This window comes from Triturus cristatus, chromosome 9, assembly GCF_964204655.1.
Source record: "Triturus cristatus chromosome 9, aTriCri1.1, whole genome shotgun sequence".
In the NCBI taxonomy this organism is placed as follows: domain Eukaryota; kingdom Metazoa; phylum Chordata; class Amphibia; order Caudata; family Salamandridae; genus Triturus; species Triturus cristatus.
The window spans coordinates 433,987,549-434,011,141 of NC_140592.1; the positions used below are offsets into that span (position 1 = coordinate 433,987,549).

At 46.1% G+C, this 23,593-nt stretch overlaps 1 protein-coding gene across 3 annotated transcripts in view; it reads right to left on the bottom strand.

Moving 5' to 3' along the window:
* LOC146798100 (cytochrome P450 2G1-like) overlaps positions 1-10,901 on the bottom strand; it is a 437,543-nt gene extending 426,642 nt beyond the window's left edge. For 2 of the 3 annotated variants that reach the window (XM_085625320.1, XM_085625318.1), the window contains exon 1: positions 10,720-10,901. The gene's annotated coding sequence lies outside the window, so the exon portion shown is untranslated. Of the gene's footprint in view, positions 1-9,049; positions 9,172-10,719 lie in introns of those variants that run through there. The other variant, XM_085625319.1, reaches the window with a different exon arrangement.
* Between the last annotated feature and the right edge of the window lie 12,692 nt (positions 10,902-23,593).

Genomic DNA, 23,593 nt, shown 5'->3' on the forward strand with positions numbered 1-23,593 from the left:
CCCCCGCCGGTGGGTACTCTCCAAGTAGACAGCCATGACTTTTATTTATACAAACATGGGTAGCTATTGACGGGCACATTTAATACACACGCACTCCAAGACATTCAAAGGGGATTCTACAAAAATTCGACCAAAATATGCAAGAAACCCCCCTCACGGTTAATAAAACACACATCCACCGCCAGATGTGTAATACTTTTTATTTTACTCTCTGGAAAGGAGACGAACCTCACTTGAGAGTCACAGCGTGCTCCTAGCTGAGCCCAATGCTGTGTTACACCCACCAGTGCCCGCCGAGTGCCACACAACTCTGTGTTGTATTCCAACAGCTAGTGCATATGCTATGACACTCTCTAGCCCATGTGCACTGTAACACCACCCCGTGAATATGTCATGCCACACTTGCCTTCGCACGGGTTATATTGCCCCATCTAACGTGCCTTCCTCGATGCCTATCTTATAACACACAGCGCTATGCCATACATATTACGATCTGTGATCCATATCTTTGTCACAGTGCATATGCAACGTTACACTCCCCAGCACATATTTTATATTACAACTTTAGAGACTAGTTAGGTTACACAACACTGCCCTGTGCATATTACACTCCAAGGCGCATATCGCATAGCACACGCTAGTGCCTGTACTATCTCGCACTCTCCAATGAATCTGTCATTGCGCACAATGTATTGCATATTATATTTCACCCCCGGTTCATCTTATATCACACTTTTTGGTGCATAGTTTATACCATATACTATATCTAGTTTTCATTTTCAATCGTGCTCTCAGGACTATGTTCTATATAACACTGCTTCCACCTACCCTTTTCACGGGCATTATATTTTGCGATGGGGGGTGGAGGGTCAAGGGGTGTTCTGCCAAGTGAGCCCGGAGTCACAGTCACAAACGTCCTCTTCTTCCTGAATAAATGTGAGATTATGCTGCATACTTGTTCATATTGTAAGTAGTTTGCATAGGCACACATTTTAAAAATTAAAAAGGTCCTAATACCCACCTTCTCTGAACAGTTACCTTGCTGCCCCATCCACCTCCTCCCTATCCTCTGTTGTCTGAATCCATGGACTAGCCTCCTCCATCCTGCCATGCATGGTCTGATGTGCTGCCACTGCCCTCCACTTAGCATGATGTACCAGTCCACTCCTCCTGCCCTCCATTGCCCAATTCTATGGCCCATCATTGACCTCCTGCTTAGCCTCTGTGCTTAGCTTGCCGCCCCTATTCTCCGTCCCCCTGCTCTCTGATGTCTTTGTGCATGCCCCTGCTCCATACTTTTTGCCCACCATGTTCCATGGACCTACCACTCTAATCTACTCTGAGTGTTCTGTTGAGCTGCCACTCCCCTCCCACCTGCCTAGCATTGTCAGATGACTGTAACCTGTCCCTGCCACCTCCACCCTGCCTGTCCACATGCCATGCCCCTATGCCCTATCCCCTTCCTCCTATCCTCCATGGTCCATTTTACTGCCACACCCTTCTGCCCTCCCTGGTCTGTTGTGCTGCAACTGCTCCTCCTGCCTGCCCCGCGCGGTCTGTTGTGAGGCCCCTTCCCCTGAACTCTTTTGTCTGTGCCCAGGTCCTGACCCTCCCTTCTATACTCCATGGTCCTTTGTGCATGCCCCTGCACCCTCATTCTTGCCCATCATAGCCATTGTGCTGCCACTAACCCTACCGCTTGCCATGAATGGTCTTCTGTGCTGCCATGGCCCCTCCCACCTTCCCTGTGTGGTCGGCTAGCTGCCCCTGACCCCCTCCCACCTTCCCTCCATGGTCTGTGTGTATGCCATCATAGTCTCACTGTTGCTCTCCATGGTGTGTCTTGTTTCTAGTGCCCATCCTGGCTGACCTCCATGGTCATCTTGCTGTTCCTGCCCTGCCCATTGCCCCCAGCCGTCTGTTTCCATGGGCAGATCCCTATTCCCTCCCTCCTGGCTTGTCTGTTCCATTGTAATGCCCCTGATCCGTCCGTCCTGCCCTTTATGGTCTGTTATGCTGCAGCTTTCTCTCCTGTCTGTCCATTATGGTCAGCTAGCTACCATTGCCTCTTTCCCCTCTGTTCTCTGTTGTCCATGTGCATGGTCCTGTCCTTTCCCTATTGCTTTCTATGGATTTTTGTGCTGCACTCCCGTCCCGCATGCCCTGTGCGGTGTATTGTGCTGCTGCAAACCCTGATGCCTGCCCTGTAGGGTCAGTTTGGTGCACCTCTCCATGTCCCTCCTGTCCTCTGTTATCCGAGTCCATGTCCCTACCCCAATTTCTCCTGCCTACCATGATCCAATGTACCATACTTGCGAACATTTTGAACTTGGTAAGAGGGAGATTTTGAAAAAAAAATGGGGTATTGATTTTCCCCTTTGAGTTACATTGAAAAAGAGGAGATTATGGACAGGAGACAGATCAAATAAAGCCCATTTGAGCTTTAAAACATTGGACGTTTCCTGGCTGAAACAGGTCTGTTGGCATGTATGGTTGTACTACCACTGCCTCTTCCTTCTGCCCACAATGGTCTATTATATTGCCACAGCCTCTCTTGCCAGTTCTGTATTGTTGGTTAGTTGCCCCTGCCCCCCTTTCCACTGCCCTCCATAGTCTGTTGTGCTGCCAATGCCCTTCCTGCCTGCCCAGTGTGGTCAAATTGTTGCCTCTGCACTCTCTTACCTGCCTTCAATTTTCAAAGTCCGTGCCCCTGGCCTCTGCCTCTCAACAGTATCCCAATGAACAACTAGATTGCTAACATTCTATATTTATTACAAAAGTGTGGAACGCCTAACGTCATCTTGATGTAATCAAAACTGTAATACCTAGAGCATTTCCTTTAGAAATTACATCTATGAGAGGGTGTTATTTGCATCAAAATTATGGTTAGTGCTCTAAAAAACTAAAATGAGGACATATTTTCTGAGTTTTCAAATAGCGACAAAGAACTTTTAAATTATATGTAATCTTTATGGTTTTTTATCCAGTTGACCACTTGATTACATGTTGCACTTAGGGGAGAGGTTGTGGTGTTACTTCCAGAGCTGCAGACTTTGCAACTGGGGAACCAGGTTAGAGTGTCTGCTTCAGCTCAACATTCTGTGATTCTGGTCAAATCACTTAATCTTCCCATGTCTAAAGCCAAAATGAATTTGATCTTGTGTGATGTAACCAATGCTCATGTAAAGCACTCCAATACCTGACAAGTCTGCACTATATAAAACTGCAAATACACAAAACAGTGTTTTGCACACTTCTGTCATTGGGCTACATGTGGGCTACATCTGGATGATATTTGTGCTGCATTTGAGCTCTTTTGTCTCTGGTGGCCATCGGGGAGATTTATTTGTTATGAAGTTTCCTAATTTCCTCATTTACTGCAGTCTCTTCAGTAGGAAATGCTTTCAGTTTTTTACTTTAATTCCATCAAGAAGTTATTCAGATATGTCACACATTTGCCATAAATTCTGAATGTTAGCACTCTAGTTTCTCATTAGATCACTGTAGTAAAGCTACTGCTCACCAGGGAAGTCTGCTGCTGGTATTCAAAGTGCATGTTTCAGTCTGCATATCAGAATTTTTTTATGAAATAGAAGAGGATTTGAGAAGTCACTCAAAATGTGCCCTAATTTTTCCTTCTTCAGAACTAATCATAATTTCTATGGCATAATGAACCCCCTCATTTTGTTCCTTTGTAAATTAAATGTTTTAAGTGTTACCACTTTATTCCAATCAAGATGGCTTCAGGTGTGCCATACTTTTGTCATAAGTAAGTCTGTTAGCGCTCTAGTTGTTCGTTAGAACACTCTGGGACATTCTGTCATTGGGCTATACTTGGGCTACATCTAGGTGATATTTGGGCTACATTTGGGCTCCAATTTTGTTGTTTAATGTGTTGTTAATCATATGTACACAAGTATTTTCTGTATATAGACTTTATAGTCTCTTTCTGTTTTGAATACATAACAAAGATTTTTAAAAAACGTTTGGAAAAAAAAGGTATAAGTAAAGTACCAGATCAAATGAATGGAAATAGTTTGGTATAGCGCTAATTCAAAGACGCCAAAACAATACAGGTCCTGGCATACTTCCCTGTTATATATTTATATACGGCCCAGCCAGAACCTGGTCCATTGGGCCTAACTTCCCTTGTTACCGGTGTATATAACAGGAGCAGGTCCTTGTCTACTGGGATGTACTAATGGATCTTCCAGGGCCCTGCGATTCCTCTATATGATGCCCCGGCACAGAGTTTGTGCGGTGCACAGCCCGATTCTAGTAGGGCTCATAAACAGATTACGGAGTGCTGAGCTATCACCCCTTGCCCCGCTCTGCACAGCTGTGATGCCTACCCGCCCTGTATCTGCTCATAGAGTAAATGGTGGTGGCAGGGAAAGTCTTTGCTGAAGGCTTGCTATTCCGCTTACAGGTGCACTCCATACCAACGCTCTTACTTAGCAAAAGTTGCTCCCCCCCTCTGTGCCCACTGCTACGGAGGCACAGCCGCCCGTGCCGACCCTCGGTGCGGGGCAAGAACTCCCAGAAGGCTGTGCTGGTTCCAGGGCCTATACGCAGGCTTCACTTCCGGCACCGTTGCCTACTCCCAGGTATGCTATCGTGCCAGCAGGAGCTGGTGTGGCAGGACCGGTGAATTCCCCCCTGTGCTGCTGGTCCTCTTAGCATCATTGCCTGGAAGATCCAAGGCTTGGGTTCCCCTGCTGTGCTGTCTGCAGCATGGAGGGACTGGACTCCTCACTGCTCCTCCCTGTTTGCCACAACCCTGAGCGATGTCCTCAGGGACAGAAATGCATTGCCCCCTGCAAAGATTTTGCTATACACTCAGAAGGTCCAAATCATTAAAAAACACAGCACTAAACAGAACACTGCATCATATAATGCTCATAACGCTACATAATTCGAAATTGGCCCCAGGACCTTGCCCACCCGGGGGCCTCATTAAAATGAAGCGTGGGAGCCTGCGCTTCATTTTCTTAAATAATTTTGATGGAATTTGCGAACCCAACAAGAATTCCGCTGAAAATATATTTTTTTTATGCTTTTTTGGGCCCTGGGGGTCCTTGTGGGACCCCCTGAGCAGTCCTAGGGGGTCAGTGTGTTTCTACCCTGCCCCCTTTTCTTGTTTTTTATCTTTGTTTCACTTTATTTTTGTGACCCGGTTCTACCGAGTCACAAGATGGCTGCCAACACTTCCTGGGAGAGTGTTGGCAGCCAATCACAGTGAAGCTCGTGCCTGGGAGGGTTAACGAATCCACCGCGTCGCTATATATCGAAACTTTTTCTTTTTCACATTTCTTAGGAACTACTGAATGGATTTACACCATTTAACAAAAAGTTCTCTTTCTGAAAGAAGGCCTACCTTTTTGCCAAATTTGGTGTAATTCCGTTCAGCAGTTCGGGCTTTAGCTGTGTCTAAAGTTTCCTATGGAAAATTTCATGGGGAAAACACGTTTTGCGACCCCCCTTTTTTCTCAGCCCCCACTTGTCGGATCACCCCGAAACTTTCAAGATAGGAGCTAACCGGAGCGGGCCACTAGTTTTGAAAATTTTGCGTAGATTCGTCAACTGGCGCCAAAGATATTGAGAAAACAAAAAACGCTTTTCCTATGGAAACAAGGTCTAACTACCTACTGGCGACCACCAGTAGGTAATATAAATATATACACTTACCTTATCCACTTTTACCAAGTATATGCCTTTACCACACATGCCTTTGCATTGTAATGGTATGCGTGGTAAAGGCATATGCAATGTAAAAGTGTGCGTTGTAATGGTAACGGGTTGTAACTAACCCTGGGTGTAGTTCGCGAAGTAGCACTTAGCGAAGCTACGCAAAGTGCACTTCGCACTACGCGAGCTATGCGTAGCACTTCGTGAACTGCCTAGTACCTTGTTCGCACTGTGCCAGATGTCGTTTTCAATGATTGCACAGTGCGGACAAGCAACCGGCACTGTGCAATCATTGAAAATGGCATCTTGCACAGTGCGAGCTGTAGTTTTCTGCTGCTCGAGTAGATTTTTACTCGAGCGGCAGCTTTCTCAACACGAACTGGTAGTTTCTCATCGCGAGCGGTCGCGAGCATACGCGACCACTCGCAATGAGAAACCTGACCTCCTCGCGTTGGGAATCTCGCTGGGAGGTTTATTTTCCATGCTCGCGATCGCCAACTTGATGTTGCTAGTCGCGAACAAGGAAAAAGTCTCGCCGGGATGTCATTTTGCTTGCTCGCCGTCGCCAACTTGACGTTGAGAACCGCGAGCAAGCAAAAAATTACTGCAGCACTACGCAACACTACGCTACGCGTGTTTGCACTGTGCTACGTGCAATTCGCGTAGTGCGAAGTAGCGCGAACTTCGCAAACTACGCGAGCGTAGCGTAGTGCTTTGCCCAGGCTTAGTTGTAACAGCACTTGAGTTGTTAGAACCGCGTTCAATTGACATGTCTTGTGTTGGGATGTGATGTAAAGCCATATATTCTATTTTTGGTCTTGTTTTCCCCAGATAAATATTGGTTATGCTTCTAAAACTGGTGTGGTATCATTTCGTAGTGTTTTCACTGTATTACTGTGGATTATGTGCAAATGCTTTACACTCTGCCTCTGAGATAAGCCTGACTGCTTGTGCCATGCTACCAAGGGAGTGAGCTGGGGTTATTTTGGAAGTGGATGGCCCTTATCCTGACTAGGAGGTAGGGTCCCAGCTTGGACATGGTATCAACCTGCCAGCCAGAAACCCCATTTCTAACATGCCCACTATACACCTCTTCCTTATTGCAAGAGGATCTCTATTTCTAAACCCATTTTAGCGGTCGGTGAGACTTTACCAACCCCTAGATTGGGTTTAGAACATAGCAACTAGCTTTTTAGCAGTAGCAAATTCTCTGATTTTGTGAATCAGAGGTTTAGCAATGGCTAAAATGTTTACTACATCTCCCTTGAGCGCCCTCTCTCTTATGAAATTCTTGCATGAATTGGTGCTAAAAATGAAAACATGTAGAGTTCAACAAAAAGTGCAGTATATAACGGTAGAATGGCACAACTTTCCTATCTCTCCGCGTACATTGTGCTCAGCACACTAAAGGTATTCTCAACCATAGAGCTCACCATAGACTATCCTGTGACCAATTATTTGTCAGTAACTTATTACCTTTTTTATTAACTTCTGGAAAAATAGAAGTTTGAGAAGCCCAGCTGAAAATCAAGGCCATAACGTAGATTATTAGAGGCGGGGGCCCAGCCCCCAGGCTAAGCATAATATTTACATTATCAGAGCATGGAAGTGGACAGAGTTCGATGCATTCAGAAAGACACACGTTTGGCAGTGGTTTACACATGCGCAAACATGGAACGAGTGATCAAAGAGGTGACAATGATCTTTTAGGAGCTCCCACCGCGCTTGTGAAGTTACTTCAAACTCCCTTTAGGGCATCAAAAAGACCTGGGATGTAACGAGCACAGACCTGCACTCACTCCCTCGAGTGAGGCTGGTTAAGCAGCAAACACACACACAGACAGCTAGCTGCGTGTCTTGCCGGGGCATGTCTCTGTCTACATATGTCTGTGCAAAAGCACCTCCGCCCTGACGCTTCTTAACAGCTTTCAAATGCACATTACGAATGCAGAAAAAAGATGCAATTTACGCACAACGTTTGATTCCCACTGCCTTTGTTTTGTTTCAGTTTTCTTTTTATACATTAACCCATCTTAATTGTTTAGATACTGACTTTATTATAAAAAGACAACGAACTTTGCAGACTAAAACAAGCAGATGCGGGGTGACGCGAAGCAAGGAGGAGAAGAGAGGGCATTGGGCAAGGAGGGAGAAGGGAGAGAGGAAGAGAACACCGATCGAGCCACCAGAAAGCAAGGTCGGACGTCAGCGGTGGATGCATTACACAATCACACTCTGAGGACTGAAATGCCCCTGAGGGGGACAAATACAACAATATTTAGGAAAGCCACGGAACAGGGTCAGGCAGGCCATGAAACAGGGTCAGTGAAATGAGATAGATAACACAGCTATCCAATCAGCAAGGGGGTGAGCCAAAGCCACTGTAGCTACATGTCATATTAGAAAAAAAAGTTGAGGCCTAAATCGGCATGACTTAACAGACCATGGCCCATTACTAGTTTTCCATTAATTCACTGGAGATACAGGACAAGATTCAATGGTACAGGCCAGTATCTCCCCATGAATTAATTGGCATCCTTGAATGGAGGATGACTTTTTGCACAGTTGTTTCCCAATCCTGGTGAGTTCAACACAATCACCACCTGCTCTGTGAAGGTGGCAACTATCTGTGTGAGTTCTGGGTTGATGGTGGTGGGTCGTGGAAGCCGTCTTAAGGGGGGGTGTATTCTCTGGTGTGAACACTGACTGCTCACCATGAGGTGCTGGACAGGGCAGACAGGGGCAGAGCTGTGCCTGTCCTGCAGCCTCTGACCCGCTTCACCTGTGGCATAACGAGGTCTGGGTCGGCACCTGGTGAAATGGTCTGGTATTTCTGAACATGGAAATATTAGATTTAAAAATAACAGACCAATCAGAGTTGCCGAGAGCAGTATTCTCAACGAGGTTACTGATCCAGCCAACTCGTAGTGCAAACCTCTCTGTAGTCCACAAGGCACTACATGACCAAACTCCCAACCACATTGCTAATCGTTTTGTTTCTTATTGACTGGCCTGGAGTATTATGTCAGATAACACAGGCATGTTGCCATCCTAGCAATTCAGATACAAAAGATAGGTTGGCCTCATCCTGCATTACCAGAGATAGCGGCTGCTAACTTTAGTACCAGGGTCAACGCTGTGGCTTCTCAACCAGACCCATGAAAAATCCCTGATACGCCACCAGAAAACCCCTTCTGCCCCATTGTTCTCTCACGAACTTAGGGAGCTAAAAAGAATGAGTAGACAACAAGAACAGAAATGGAGGTCGGACTATGATTCAATTGAAAAACAAACATTTAGAAACTAACTCAAAGAATACAAAATACAGGTTACGAATACTAAAATAAACTATATTACTCACAAGATTAAAGCTTCTAAAAATACCTCCAGTTACTGATGCCTCAGAGCATTCCGTGGGGGCCGTGCTTTCACAGCCTTGGTGCCAGCCCCTCCCTTCACTGGACCGGATGCAGGGGGCTTCTGTCAGATTGCTAGTGGCTGCCAGAGGCATCGCCCCTGACTGCTTAAGTGGGACACAAGGCAACACCTTGGCGAGACTACTCATCAGCTGCCCCTTGTAGTGCCTGTTTCCACCTCTTGGGGGCCAGCTCCCTGTGCCCTGTTGTCCACCCCAGTACTGGCCTCCACCTGCCCAAGACCAGATGTGGCAGTTGCCGCGTTTGCTGCACTTGATTTTACACACACAGTTTGTGGCCCCTTACCGACAAGGGGAAATGCTGCGTTTGATGGGACATGAGGGGGGGGGGGGGAATTTAGTAGGATTTTGTGCTGTTTTTGCGTCAGTGACGCAAATCAGTGATTTTTTTTTTTCCAATTTACTTTCTAGCGCTAAACTTGTTTAGCACTGGAAAGAACAGAAAAGTAATGCTCTGCTTTGTATTACTTTGCACCATTGAGGCGTTACAAGGGTGGTGCATGTGTGTTCCCATGCAACCATCTAAGGTTCTCACGCTAAACCCAATTTACTAAATAAATCAGATTGGGTTTGCATGAGAAAACTGCGACCTTTTCAAGTAGGCGCAAGGAAGGAGAAATGCTTTCATTTCTCCTTCCTTTTCCGCCTTTGTATGTGTGCGCCCAGTACAAAACCTATGCTAGACTCACTGAGACACAGGTGCACCATGGCGCCAAGGTGTCTCTGTGGTGCACAGCAGCTGATTTCAGCACCGGCTCTAGCGAGAGGGGAGGAGAGTGCCTTAGTTTAGTAAATATGGTGCTCTCTCCTTTTCACATAGCGCAGCACAGAATTTGCGGCTGCTGCGGTGCGCTACGTGAAAAAAAAAAGTAAATCTGCCCCCAGCTCTTCTAGGACGTTCCGCAGTAACCACAAAACTGCATGTTTCTGCCCCATCCGTAGGTGGGATGTCTACTTCAACGAGGACAGTGTGGGGGTGCATTAAGGTCAAGCCCTAGTCCATAGCGTACAACAGACCCATGATAGCAGCAATGTCAGATTTATGCTTGACCTTCTTTGGTGACATCCCAGGCAAGACTGTTCTTGTAGTAGCAGACATGTATAAGCCTCCCAACAATCTAAAATAAACGCTGTGTATTAATATATATGACAGTGACAAACAAACAAACAACTAATATGAGCACCAGTTACGTTACACATGGACACATTCATTTTTGGTAGGCACGGGGAGATGAAGTGATTTGCCCAGAATCACAGGATGTTGAGCTGTCGCCGAGACTCGAATCTGGTACCCCAGATCCAAATCCTGCCGCTGTGGCTGTTAAGCCACATCATCATATACCAGTACCCCCTTCGATGCGGTTCCCACGAAGAGAATTACAAAAATATTTTTTAGAAATACATTTCCTCGCTATTGCCCAAATCAACCTAGGCTGGACTTAAATTTGCAAACCACCCATTGTCTTTATGCATGAACAGAGCCCCCCCTCCCCGCGGCCCTAAACACCAGCAGCAAACCACCTCCTCGCGCAGCCAGACAGGAACAAGAGCACCGAAAGCAGGCCAACCCGCCCTCTGCCTGTTCCAATCCTTACCTCTAGATCAAACAGTTTCCCAAGAGGTTCCGGCGACGGCAGTCAGCAGCCAGTCCAGGTCCGAGCAAGTGGCCAAAGGTCCGGGCCCGCCGCAAACCCCAGGAAGCTAAGGGATTCCTTTGTCACAAACCACATTGACGGGTCAGGAATGAATAGAGGGGGCCGGATGATACCTAGGGGTCGTCTAGGGAGCAAGATGACCTCCAGTGAAACTGTCCTTGTATTTAAGCCCCCGCCAAGCGCCCAAGCGACCCCCGCAGGCAACCAATGGCGATTGTCGGTCAAGCCTGCGAGAATTCCAAGGTGCAAATTTGGGCCGGTCCAAGCCCGCCCGTAGCTGGGCCTGTGGGTCTGCCGCGTGGAGCCACGTTTACCAGTCTTTGTATATAATAGATATACATGCACTGATATGTGATTTTTGTGCTATTTTTATAGCATAAAACACTTACGTCTAAAACGAGCACACGTATGTCATTTGTGCTAAAAGATAGTGTGATGGGCCATTTTACAGGCTCTTGCTTAATTTCATTGGGCATTTCTTGTAATTTCCACAGCGGAAATTCGGGGGCTTTCACCCAGACGTACACAACTTGCAACTCTGCCCCACAACTACACCGGGAGCTCGGACTCCGAGAAGGCCTGAAATAGGACGAGCAAGAGAGGACTGACATGTTTGCTTCCAGGAAAGGGAGTTTACTCATCAGTGAAGCAGTTCCTGGCATCGAACACAGCTTGCACATTGTCAGTGGTATCTGTTGAAGAAAGGGTGATGTTTCTGCTGAGGTGGCTAAAGTGCCCCTTGGGTGTCATTGGGTGTCATTGAGGGAATTGTGCAAGGTATAACATTTCCTTGCCATCTGTTCTCCTTTGCTCCACTGACTGTGGCATGGTGAGAAACCAGCGCACTCTGCTGATAGTTCATCTCTGCCTGGTACAAGCATCGGGCCAGGCTTGCTTTCGAAGCCTCTCCCTTTAATAATGTCTCATTGTGGAAGTGTATTGGTGTCATGACAATGACAATACATGTTTGCTCTGTTTTAATACAATTATTTTAACAAAGCACACCACGCTATATTCATTACATCAATGGAATCTGGTGGGCAAGATATGTAACTGTGCATTGTTGAGGACTGTGAAGTCAAGATTGTCGGAAGAGAAAGAAGCAAGATATCTCAGTGAGATCAAGCGCATGCTGCAGATGTGCACAACCAGTGCTTGTACTTTAGAGTGTGTCAATCCCTCCACCTCTTGGTGCTTTCGAGGATGCGGTCCCCTTTTGTAGAAAAGAATAACATCAGCAAGGTGGGGAAACTCGCCTAGAACAACACAACAGGGCACGAACATTGCAGGCTGGCAGGCAACCATACATTGTGCTCAGCACTCTAAAGGCATTCCCAAGCACAGAGCTCACCATAAATAAACTGTAACTAATTATTTGTCAGTAACCTATTACTTTATTATTAACCTCTGAAAAATAGAAGTTTGAATAGGCCCAGCTGTAAATCAAAGCTGTAACGTGGATTGCAGTAAGCAGGCGCCCAACCCCCAGGATAAGCATGATATTTATATTATCAGAGCATGGAAGTGGACAGAGTTCGATCGATTCAGAAAGACACACGTTTGGCAGTGGTTTACACATGCGCAAACATGGAACGAGTGATCAAAGAGGTGCCAATGATCTTTTAGGAGTTATGCCAGCTTGACCTGATGTGACCCCACCGCGCTGGTGAAGGTATTTCAAAGTCCCTTTAGGGCACCGAAATGACCTGGGATGTAAGTAACGAGCACAGACATGCACTCTCTCGTGTGAGGCAGGTTAACAAGGAGGCGAATCAGCATCAAACACGCACACAGACAGCTGCCAGCCTTGCCTGGGCACGTCTCTGTATGTATATGTCTGTTTAAAAGCACCTCCGCCCTGATGCTGTTTAACAGCTTTTAAATGCACATTACCAGTGCAGAACAAGATGTCATTTACGCAAATCTTTTGATTCCCACAGACTTTGTTTTGTTTTAGTCTCCTTTTGAAACATTCTTAATTGTTTAGATACTGACTTTATTGTAAAAAGACAACAAACTTTGCAAATGAAAACAAGCAGATGCTGAGTGACGTGAAGCAAGGAGTGGAAGAGAGGACGTTGGTCAAGGAGGGAGATGAGAGAGGGGAAGAGAAAACCGATCGTCCCACCAGACGGCTGTAAAGCGAGGTCTGACACCAGCAGCAGATACTTACACAATCAGGGCAGATTTACAAGCCCCTTGATCACTTTTGTGACTCAGCGACGGCGTAAAAAATCCGGTCAAATTACAACGTGACGCATCTAGGAAGATGCATCACGTTGTAAAGCCCTTCATCACATTCTATCTGCGTCAGGTATAATGTATGCAGAGTGGGCATTCCCAGCAGGAAAGCCTCGTAAAAGAGATGCAGTGAAATCTACAAGATTTCAGTGCACCACTTCTAGGCGGCCATTGCGTCCAAACCTTACGCCTGCTTGAAGCAACCATAAGGAGTGTCGCAGTACAATAAGTATAGGCCTCAACATGAATTGCTGGAATTTCATCGTGCTTGCGACAGGATTCCAGCAATACATGACTTTTAGGCCAACAGATGCGTCAGAATTTCTGATGCATCGGTCAGTCCTTGCGCCATGGTGCGCCGTATTGTATTTATGGTGCTTTTATGGTGGCGCAAGGGTATCGCCGGCTGGCGCAGGGACATTGACGCAGCTCTACAGATGCGTCAGTTTCTTGTAAATCTGCTCCACAATCTCCGTGGGACTGAAATTGCCCTGAGTGGGATAAATACAAGAATATGTAGGAAAGCCATGAAACAGGGGAAGGAAAGTCATGAAACAGGGCAAGGGAAATGAGATAGATAACACAGCTATCCAATCAGTATTAGCAAGCGAGTGACCCAAAGCAACTCTAAGTACATGTAATATTTGAAAAAAAAGCAGAGGCATAAGTCGACATGACTTGAAAGACCATTGCCCCAATACTAGTTTTTAATTAATTTATTGGAGAGATACCAGACAAGATTCAATCTTACAGGCCAGAATCTCCCATGAATTAATGGGCATCATTAGATAAACTTCCATGAATGGAGGATAACTTTTTGTACAGGTGTTTCCCAATCCTGGGGAGTTTAACACAGTTATCACCTGCTCTGTGCAGGAGACCAATATCTGTGTGAGCTCTGGGTTGCTGTGGGTAGGTCATGGAGGTCGTCTGAAGGGAGGGTGCTGAATTCTCTGGGGTGAACACTGACTGCTCGCCACGCAACGCTGGAGAGGGCAGGCGAGGGCTGCACTGTGTCTGTCCTGCAGCCTCTGACCCTCTTCACCTGTGCTATGACAGGGTCTGGATCGGCACCTGGTAAAATGCCAATTCATATACTCTGTCTACCCCAAGCCACCACCTCCCTGGCTGCTTCCTCGGAGTCAGTCCTCTGCTCGTGGGCTGCTTGAGGTTTCTTTATTTATCAGAGGAGACTGCTGATTTGAATACTTGTGGGAGTGCTGACGACGGACAAACAGCTCATCTGGGACTGCGAGTACCGGCGGCCCCTGTGATTGCTGGACATTGGCCGCAGCTGATGACTCTTCCCGGTCCCTCCCCCCCTCACGACATAGCGCCTCGCGGCCCCCGCTTCGCGGGAGCCGCTCGGAGTCAGTCCTCTGCTCGTGGGCTGCTTGAGGTTTCTTTATCTATCGGAGGAGACTGCTGATTTGAATACTTGTGGGAGTGCTGACGACGGACAAACAGCTCATCCGGGACTGCAAGTACCGGCGGCCCCTGTGATTGCTGGACATTGGCCGCAGCTGGTGACTCTTCCCGGCCCCTCCCCCCTTTCCCATTATATCTACTTCACACCCACGCGTACGCGGGACGCGTCCGGGGCGTGTCCCGGGCGAAGCCCGGGCCAAGGGCGGGCCCGTTGTAGCCCGTTTGAGACCGATAGAGACCGGACCGGGCCCTCCCTCTTGAAACTGCGGACCAAAACTGTATGGTATTATTAACTGTTATCATATTGTTACTGGCTATTGTAGGCTGACTATCGTTGCACATAGGCAGACTGCAACAACTATTGGTGTGTAATTTTTACGGTTTTAGTCTATCTGCTATTTAGTTGAATGGCCACTAAAGAGGGCAAGAACCATGTTTCCAATGGAACCCTTACGGGCACCCTAGATCATTTCATAGTGAGAGCAAATTCTGTGATCGACCAGGGCATCGTCCTCATGGAACGTAGAGTCTCGCAGGACCTTGCCCTGGCCAAGCGATCTTCGTTGGGCACTTTTGCTACTGCCCGTACCCCTAAAGCTTTAGAGGGTGCCCCTAATTGTGCTGGTGCTAAAACAACTGTTTTGCCCCTTACCCAATTTATAGATGACACATCACACAGCGATCTCCTGAGCTGTGATGATCTGCCAGATACCCCGAGAGACCTATCGCCCCCAGTGACTAGACATGGACCGATTTTGCGAAATAAAAAGGATAAAACACTGGGGACGATTCCTAAAAATAAGCCCAAAGACTCCAATGTAACCAGAGTTAAACCTGGGGGAGCTAAATTAGCAAAACGCCGAAATAACATAGCACCCGAGGCCCCCATTACGGGCGCTGAAGGCATCGGCAACAGTATCTTGCTCCCAGAGTCTTTACACCCAAAACTCCCTGGGGAATTTTCAGGACAGGTACATGCTTCTCTTACCTCATCGCCACAAGTAGATGGGGTTTCACAAACTCTGCAACTAGATACTTTGTTGCGTACCCTTCTAGGCCCTCTGGAAAAAAGGTTAGATAGCATAGTGACCCACCTTACAAAGCTTGAACATCAAATCAAGGGTATCTCTGGTAGTGCCAAGAATAACGTACGCCCTCAATGCTCTTGCAACTGTACTCCTAATAGTAGGACGGAGAGGGTAGTGACAGACGTTCTTTCTTCACGTTTAGACACCCGGGTACCTATTAACCCTCATGTTGTATCACAGGGAGTACTCGCTAATATACCTAATCCCCCTCCTTCACAACACGAAGCTAGGCCTACTGTTAATCAGTACCCAGTTCACAATACCACAGGAACGGCCATACCTGCCAAACCTGGCGACATCGGGAGGATGGATCGAAAGGGAGGTAATGGTGAGGCAATTAGGCTTATTCCGAGACTTGATCTGCCCCCGGAAGCAAGCCCTTATCTGGTTGTCCTCACGGGGGTACCTGAAATTAACGATTTAAGCAGTGAGGATTTTATTTCCCTGAAAAATAAGACAATACAATGGCTTAGCTCTCACAGGCCCTTGCCTCCACACGTTAGAAGTGAGATTATTATGGTTAGAAGGGTGGGCTGGGTAGGGCCCCCCCCTAAAACTATAAATGGCGATTGCGTCATAGTCAATTTCAGGGATCCAAGAACTGCAGATTATATCTGTAAGTGGGGACTACCTCGTCTAGATACTAAAATAGAAGTACGTCCCCTTATCTCTTTTTACCCTAATGAATTGTTGAGGCCACAGGAAAATGGCTGGACTTACGTCCCATATTCACGTTGGGTAGGAGGTGGGAAGTCTATGCGTGATTCTAACGCCATAACACGGTCTTATATCCCCTGTTCAAATAGATATAGTCACCTGGATCAGGTGGACTGACTGGTCGGGTTCAACCAAGTAACCCAGGAGACCTATGAGAGCGAAACCATGGCTCGTGAGCCAAGTGAGCCACCAAGGGAAAGCAACCTGTCCTCTCATATCCAGGGGACCCCCTCTTTTCCTATAGGGCCTATTATTGGTTCCCCCCTAGAGAAAACTAGCCGCACTATCTGTGAGCAGCACCCCGCAGCCGACCCAGATAGTAACAGCGTTGCTTTAACGCAGCCTATTGAAACTCATCATCAGGGCTGTTCATCACACCCATTAGTCCTTCCACCACACACCACGAGTTATCCTGAGCATATGATCATCAAATCATGGAATGTGGCGGGTTTGAAAAGTAAGTTGGCCTGCCCAGAATGGGGTAACTTTGTTGATATTTCTGATGTGATTATATTCCAGGAGACCTGGGCTAGGGAGGATGCTCATAGATTAGGGTTTGTGGCCTTTAATACTATGGCTCGTTGGGGAGGTAAAGGCCGCCCTTCCGGTGGTCTGACAACGTGGGTCGGTATACACCTGGGTTGTATGGCGGAATCGATTCAGACTAACTCGGACGATATTCTATGTGTCCTTATGACATGGCCCACCTCATATAAATAAGCAGTAGTTAATGTGTATTCTCGACCAACTGCCTTGGCAAAAGAATCCAACACCATTGGGGAACTATCAGTTTTTCTTGATTCTCTAAACCGTGATATTCAGGTTGTGATTGCAGGTGATTTCAACTGCCATTTTGAGCCCCTGCAAGGGCTGAACGAGGGGGCACTGATGGGAGAGGATGAGTTTTGGGGAATCCCCCCTTGCAAGTCCGCTCCTGCTAAGGCATGGTCTCCATTGGCTTTGCTGATCATGACTTTAACTCTTCACAATTCGGTCAGGGCGGTGAATGGCAGGAAGCCTTCAGATATTCCCTCTAAGTGCACTTTTAATAAAAAAGATCACGAATCCCACTTAGATTATGTTTTGGTCGAGACTAGGATGTGGGCAAAGATTGTGGATCTGGAGGTATTGACTAGAACGGATAGTGATCATAACGCCCTGATGCTGAAGATGGAATTCCCCATCACCCTAAAAAGTCACTCTGAATTGACTGATGATTCTGGCCTCGTCATCACTAACAATAGGAGGCGGGTTAAGTGGGGGAATTTGCGAGAGAGGAGGGATGCACTTTCCAACCTATATACACTGATACTCCCCCTCCTTACAAAGGCAAGTGTTATCTGGGCTCAAGGGTTGCCCCTCGGTGCATCTGAGATCCTGCTTACTGTTCATCAGGATCTGGTGGCCATTTTAGCAGGCATTTTGAACCCAATTGCTCCCCCTAACAAGTCTAGGATGCCCCGCTCCCCTTCTTGGTACAATGGTACTTGTAGGAGGATAAAAACTGACCTGATAAATGCCATTAAAGATGGCTCTGATAGGTCGACCATCCGCGCTCTCAGGCATTCCTATAAAGAAGTAACGAAACAGGCAAAAATAGATTGGGATTGGGAGAGATGGCAGAACTTAGCCTCCGCGCTTGCCAATAAGGAAGTGCGGCGTTTTTGGGCTATTGTGAACTCAGGGCATGCTGAACCCCGCAACGCGATTGAAGTCAATCTAGACGCGGGGGTGTGGGAAACCCACTTTAAATTTTTATATGCAGCAACTTCTGACCTAGACCATTTGCCTCTCCAAATATCTACACCTGGGGACGCTGAAATTTTAGAATTCTCCCTTGAGGAAGTTATTATTGCCCTTGGAAAATTGATGAGTGCTAAAGCACCAGGCATTGATAAACTCCCCGGGGATATGTTCAAAGAACAACCGATGATATGGGCGCCATATTTATGCGCTTTATTTAACACCATATTGCGCGGTGCAGAGGTTCCGGCCTCGTGGCTGGGAGCAGAGATTATTCCAATTTATAAAAAGGGCTCCCCTTTGCTCCCCACTAACTACAGGCCCATCAGTCTCATTGATGTCCCCCAAAAAATATTTGCACGACTCATATTAGATCGTCTGCAGGAGTGGATCAATGAGAATGAAATTCTTTCACCTTACCAGGCAGGTTTTAGGAGCAAAACATCCACCATGGATCAGATCTTCCGTTTAATTATGCTCTATTGGAAGACTGTCCTAGTAGAGGGTGGCAGCCTCTACATGGTGTTTGTAGACCTCCGCTCAGCTTTCGATACTGTGCCTAGGGGGAAACTTTGGGCCGTTCTTCGTGATTTGGGAGTGCCCATTACACTACTGGGGATATTGGTGAGATTGCACACCAAGAATTTTGCACAGGTTAGGTGTGCGAGAGGAGGAGTATTGTCTGCTAGGTTCCCGGTGAACAAGGGAGTAAGGCAAGGGTGTGTCCTAGCCCCTACCTTGTTCTGTCTATATGTAAATGGGATGATATCTTACTTGGAAGCAGTGCCAAACAATGATGCACCTAGGTTGGCAGGCAAGAAAGTCGCGGCTATAATGTTTGCTGACGACACTCTTTTACTATCCAAGTCACCCATGGGAATACAGCGCATATTGAACGGCTTTAACAACTTTTGCTGTGACCATGGCCTACAGATCAACGTAGACAAAACTAAATATATGATATTTAACCCCTCTTCCCACACCAGACCACCACCTATTCTGGACTCAGTTTCATTAGAGAGAGTCCAGACATTCCAATATTTAGGTGTTACACTGAGCGAAAACCTCTCCTGGGGATCTCACCTTGCCAAATCCCAACTCAAATTTACCCAAATTGCGGGGGGAATATTAAAAATGACCAATGCCTCACCATTTAGGCCCATAAGTCCAGGGCTTGAAATATACAAATATAGAGCAAGAGCAGGGGCATTGTATGGAGGAGAACTATGGGGGCATGCCGCTAGACCTGAAATCACCAAAGTAGAGAACAGATTTTTGCGGCAGTTGCTGCTGCTTCCCCAAAGTACACCCCTTCTACCGCTAAGGCTCGATTTGGGTTTTTTTCCCATCCAGGAGGAACTATCCATTAAACCCCTCAGGTTTTGGAGGAGGATATGGATCACTCCTGAACTCTTGCAGTACAGAAATGAACTACAAGAAATCCTGAGCTTAAGTAAGGCAGTGCATATACCCTGGCTCATCCATGTCAAACAAGAACTATTGACAATGGGCTTGGCAGATATGTGGCATAATCCGGCAATTGCCTGTAGTGAGATTTCAGGGAAATCACTTACAGAGTGCTATAGATCACGCTGTTGCAGTGTATGGCTGCATGATTCACAGAATGGCACTATGGTAAAATCCTTCCTAGAGATTAAATCTGTATATTCCTTTGAAAACTATTTAAATGTGATTTACCCTGTATTAGCTAGGAAGCTTTACATTCAATGGAGGTTTGGCTCCCTCCCAATAGCGAGCCTTACAAGCAAGTGGTCTATGTCTAGGGCTTCCCAGTGTCCAGGCTGCGGTGCTGACAAAGAGAATGAATGCCACATTTTGTTTTTCTGCCCTTTATACAGTAGAGCCCGAAAGCACTGGATTGTACCGATTTGTAGAAACTTGGGCTTTCGGAAATGCTCAGATGCATTAAGAATTTTTAAATCTGACACTGCAGGACATGTTGTGTTCGCCCTATCCAAGTATTTGCATGCCATTTGGATTAAAAGGAGTTTTTTAATTTCAAATAGTGGTTAGTAACATTGTTTTTACTGGATTTTGTAATTATAGATACTGTCCCAATGCTGTATTTTTTAAGTCAACTTTGATTTTATCTGTATCATTTATGGCTGAAACATTGCCGAAATAAAGAATTTTTGTATTGTATTGTTTTAGAATTCACTCCACCAGGACTCTGTCTTCGTGGTGCTTGCACTCATATGCCATTCCACTCTGTCCCTGTCATAGCTGCTTTCTTCATGATGTTATTGTTCACCCTTAGGTGCTCCATTCTTCAATTATCTCAATTGCTGCATTTCCTCGTTGGCTGCATCTTTTTTTGGTCAGAAATATATTTCTTTTCTCCAAGGGCTCATGACTGTTCCCATCTCTACCCTCTATGCTTGCGTTCTTCCACTTGCTTCCCCACGCTTTGTGCCTCTTCAGCTAGTTTCTTTTGATTCCTTCTTTCTCACCATCCCCTTGAACCACCAAAAAAGCTTCATAAGTTTACAGTTGGCAATAGATTGTGTTTCTGTACCATGCTAAAAGTATCTTTCAAATTATGACATTGGCTTCTTATGCCAAAAGAGCATTAATTGTAGACGTTTCAAACAAAAATAAAGCCCATTGGGACTTGGGTAACATAAATTCAACAAATTAAAAAAAAACATTAATTTCCAACGTATTCCCTTTTTCGGGTACACATACCCATTTCCTTCATGCTGTTGACGTAAAAAGCGGATTAGTTTTTATTATTTTATCAAAAAACAATTTTGTTATACTTTCTATAAATACATATTCTTTTTAATAGGCTCTTTTCATGAAGGGACCATCTACACCATTTTTAAACAACAAACTACTATTTGATAACTGTTCCTAATGAGCAGTGGCAAAGCCAATAGATCTCACATGTACAGCAGCACGGGTGCTCTGCATACTAGATGAAAGTTTAAAAAAAGCGATGACAAAGCCATTGTTGACTGCACCATAGCACCCTTTTAGGTCAAGCCTATCAGCTGTGTCTCTGTTCCCAGTTGTAATTCCCCATTCTTAGTCCTCTAGGCAGGGCTGCTGTTGCGTCTCTGTCCCCAATGGATATTCCTCATTCTTAGTCCTGTAACCAGTGCTGCGAACTGCTTCTCTGGTCCCAGTCTTAATTCACATTTGTCATCCTCTAGACAGTGCTACCAATGCTTGTCTGGTCCCAGTGGTAATTTCTCATTCTAAGTCCTCTAGACAGTGCTGCTACCTGCTTCTCTAGTCTCATAGGTAGTTCCTTTTTCTAAGTCCTCTAGACAGTGCTGCAGCTGCTTCTCCGATCCCAAGGGTAATTCCTCATTCTAAATCCTCTATGCAGTGCTGCAGCTGCTTCTCTGGTCCCAGTGGTAATTTCTCATTCTAGGTCCTCTAGACACTGCTACAGCTGTTTCTCTGGTTCCATTGGTAATTCCTCATTTTAAGTCCCGTAGGCAATGCTGCAGCTGCATCTTTGGAGCTCTCAGTAATTTCTCATTCTAGGTCATCTTGACAGTACTGCTTCCTGCTTCTCTAGTCTCACAGGTATTTCCTTATTCTAAGTCCTGTAGACAGTGCAGCAGCTGCTTCTCTGATCCCAGGGATAATTCCTCATTCTAAGTCTTCTATGCAGTGCTGCAGCTGCTTCTCTGGTCCCAGTGGTAATTCCTCATTCTAACTCCTCTAGGCTGTGCTGCAGCTGTGTCTCTGTTCATACATCCATGGCGCTCCAAGCCAAAACACATAGATAAAAAACATTGTCATTTACAACACCAATAGCTCAAACTCTGTCAAATGAAAGAGACCTATTGCATTGCAAATGCGTGTTTTATTCTCTGCAGCTTTGCCCCGACACGTTGCCCTTTTGGCATTGGTATTTTTGCATTCTCCATCAACGCTTCTTTAAACCATCACTAATTATAAGCAATCATCCAACAGAACACAACAATACTGATAAACACATGATTGCTCATAAAAGCACTATTCGTGTACTTATTCTTTGTGTGCAGTCGCCTGTATATGTTAGTGCCCAGAAGCTAATATTTTTTCCCCTTTGTGAATTTTTTTAACCTTTTCAAGTACTTGATTTATTATTTCATTAGTTGTTTATTAGCCTGTCAGTTGCCCCTATCTGCTTCCAAATTACGACTGAATTTATTATTACTGACTTTATTTGTTTACTCCCTAGAATCCATTATATTCTATATTTCAAATCACTCATGTGCTCTTGATGCATTGTTATTTTCCTCTCTCCCATGCCTTATTCTGTCATGTTCTAACACATTCTGGTTCATCTTTCTTCTTGGTGTGGACTTTCTACTTGGCAGAGAAGTAGGCAGTAAAACAAGCATTTGCAATGCAATAGAACTTGCATTCACATGAGTTTGAGCTATTGGCATTGTAAATCACAATGCCTTTTATTTACGTTTTGGGTTTTAAAACATAAATAAAAGGCATTCTCATTTACAATACTAATAGCTTAAACTCTTGCAAATACGATACCTATTTCACTGCAATGAAGGGCCTTCTCAACCGCTTGTTAGATTGTAAATTTCCGAGGAAGAGACTGGCATGCGACATATTCAAAGTAGTGAGAAATAGTGCAGTGAAGAAGATATGTAAGTGATGTAAATTCCACAGACACTAAGTGTGAAGTGAGATTTACATATGATCCGAGCTATAAACTCTAACAAAGTGCTCCAACACCTTTCGCTCTGTGAATATACTGTCGGGGCTCAGAAGGAAGAGCAGGAGGGGGGCTATTTCCTGCCCTCACCGTGATCTGAGTGTGCAGTGTGGCCTTGTGTAATGCTTTAGTAGGGTCCTGGCTTCACCTCCCGGTGCAGGGAGGGCTGTGCTTTATGGCAGGCATGGAGGGAGGGAGGAGTGTCTCTGCTGCAGCTCTGGCATTGTACAGTGCATCTGCTAGTACTAGTGAGGAAGAGGCGCCAAGGTGGTGGTGGTGTTGGTATAGGTGGTGGTGGTGGTATTGGTGGTGTAGGTATTGGTGGTAGTGATATTGGTGGTGCTTGTATTGGGGGTATTGGTGGTGGTAGAGGTATTTGGGGTGGTGGTAGCATTGGTGGTATTGGTGGTGGTGGTGGTATTGGTGGAGGTGGTAATATTGGTGATGGCGGTATTGGTATTGATGGTGGTATTGGTGGTGGTGGTACTGGTAATGGTGGTGGTACTGGTATCGGTGGTTGTATTGGGTGTTATTGGTAGTGGTGGAATTGGTGAAGGGGTATTGGTGGCAGAGGTATTGGTGGGTGTGGTGGTATTGGTGGTGGTGGTATTGATGGTGGTGATGGTCTTGGTGGTGGTAGTTTTGTTGGTGGTGTTAGTACTGGTGGCAGTATTGCTATTGGTAGTAGTGGTGGTATTGGTGGTGGTATTGGTGGTGGTATTGATACCGGTGGTTGTGGTGTTGGTGGTATTGGTAGTATTGGTGGTTGTATTGGTGGTGGCAGTGGTGGTATTGTGGTGAACTTAGTGGTTGTATTGGTGGTGGTGGTATTGGTGGTGGTCGTGGTATTGGTGGTGGTGGTGAAATTGGTATTGGTGGTGGTGGTGGTGGTATTGGA